The following is a 2,507-nucleotide window of genomic DNA, read 5'->3' as shown; positions in this document are numbered from 1 at the left end:
GAAAAAGTTGTGTGTAAACTGTAGGGTTACCCATGGCGCTGGAGTTCAGAGGTGTCCAGTGAGAGAAAGGCAGGTTGAGGTTGCTGCTAGGATCGGAGTAGGGCAGAAGGTGTCATATGCTGAGGCAGTGAAGAAGGTAGATGAATAATGTGGGTCGGGGGTGAGGGATCCTAAGAGGATCCCTGTGAGTAGGCCAAGGCTAATAGAGAGTGATAGGAATAACGTGCTTCAGTAAAAAAAATTGGGAGGGTGGTTGTACCCAGGGGCGAAAATCTGATATCAACCTTGGAGGGGACAATTACATTACATTTTCTCAAGAGCAATTCCTGAGGGGGACACCAAAAGTAGTGCTGTAACACATAGCCTACGTTGTAATATGTTAAATGTATATTGAGGAACCATAATTCCTACAACTGAATAATTGATAGGTACAGTAGTTAACTGAAGGGTTTAACCAACTTGTTCAAATGTTTAAATCATTATAATACTACTATTAATAATAGTTATAGCATTGCTCCTTACCAGTCCAGTATGTATGCAGGTATTCGTACTTACAACTAGCAATATCAAGAAAGGCCAGTAGGTAGCAATGGTACTGTACACTGTATGGGTGTAGTTTTCATAAATACAATGAACATGGTGTGATTCTATCTAAAATAATCTCATTGAAACCATCACAAAGTTAGTCTCCGTATTGAATTGACCTTTTAATTTGACTTTTTCTGATACATTTATATAGTCATTAAATGTGCCACTGGCCTGAGTCTACTACAATATCTTTACAAGAACAAAAAGCTTAAAATAAGTACAGTTCTAAAAGCAAATAACTACTTCAATGAAAAACCAAATAAATCAACAAAATATCTTCAGTCAGTGTCTCACTCTTCAAACAGCAGCTATGGACAAGTATGTCGCACAAAGTATGCAATTTTAAATAAAATAACATGAAATAAATAATTTGTAAGTGTACTGTCGTGTACTGTCATGTACTAAAAACTACTCTCCTCTAGGCTGCTAGTACCCGCTCATACTGCCCTAGCACAGCTCTAATAGCAGTATTCCGCACAGTCCACCTTGTTGGACATAGGGGTTTCGGGTGGGCAGATGTGTTTCTTTGGACGTGGCAATTGATTCAAATGCTCCTTAAATTTCCTGACTGGCCATAGCGGACCCTAACTGATGGACCCAAAGAAGGGAATCCCGGATCAGTGGGGAGGCTGAGCAGCCAGCCTGTGTAATCAGATTTACACAGTGTGCTCCACAATGGACATAGAGGGTAATGGCTGCTGCTTCTCACAATTGCTTGTGCACCTGTGTATTTTCCTGCCATGTTTGAGGCACCATCGTAACTCTGCCCACGTAAGCCAGACATGGGCAAATTGAGCCTCAACAACACTTCAGTTGCCACTTTCGCATGCCCTCGCCTGTTGTCTCGACACCCTGTATAGCCCAATAAACTCCTCGTGAGGGACAAGGTCATGGTAACATATGCAAAAAGACCACTCTCCTGTTCAGCACCAGAGACATCTTGAGTACCACAACAATTAATAAAAAATTGTAACAATCGGAAGAGACTAATCTCAGCTGCAATGCCTCGAATGATTGTATTGGCCATGATGTTCAGAATTTCATTCTGTGCTTTGGGGCCTCTTGAACCGTCAACACTCTGTTGGCAAGAGTTTGCGGTTCAAAAATTGTGGGTGTGGCCTGATATGGTTTTGTGCCATCACTGAGGTAACTGGACAATGCTGTGCCACTGCTCCCTATACTGGTGCTGCTGGCAACAAGGGTGACACCTGGTCCTGCCGTGGCTGTGACATTGTTCTTCTGAAGTCTCTCTCCCTGGCTTTTCCCTTTCACCACCCTCACAGACTCAGTCTGTCTCTAGAAAAGAAATAAGGTGTTTGCCGTACTCCTAACTACCGGTACCAAAACTACACAATTAATCACAACAGCAATACCATTGCCATAAACAAATCTTAGTTTAGTCATCAGTTTAAGTTGAGAGCGGGGGTATCCATGGCTTTTCCAATTATGTCCTATTTTACAAGTAAAAAAAATTGAGCATTTCATAATGTTGCAAACAAAGACTCACAAACTTACCTGAGACTCCCTGTCTCTGCCAGTCTGTCCCTGCCTATCTGTCCCAGCTCTGCTGTCTGGTTGCATCTGTTGCCTGCTCTGCCTAATGACATCATTGTGAAACATTCCATTAGCATTTCACTTCTTCTTATGAACATTTTCAACTCGTCTTTGAGTTTAGGCTACTAGAGTTCTTACTTTGCGTTTTGGTGTACTGAAAAATACTCTGATGTCCGTCTTTTTACTTTTTTCTGCCTTTTTCTACCTGGCTGGCTGGCCGGTCTAGCTGCACACACACACATTTACACAACATATGCTACACACTTTTCTAATTTTAATATAGTTTGTTTCATATTGGCTGGCTTCCAACAATAGCTGAATTTGTAAAGCTAGCGAGCACCAATTCCGTTTCTGTGGTGTTTGCT

This window comes from Salvelinus sp. IW2-2015, linkage group LG27 (genome assembly GCF_002910315.2).
Source record: "Salvelinus sp. IW2-2015 linkage group LG27, ASM291031v2, whole genome shotgun sequence".
Taxonomy (NCBI): domain Eukaryota; kingdom Metazoa; phylum Chordata; class Actinopteri; order Salmoniformes; family Salmonidae; genus Salvelinus; species Salvelinus sp. IW2-2015.
The sequence above is the reverse complement of the archived record's forward strand: the minus strand, read 5'-3'. Positions refer to the sequence as shown.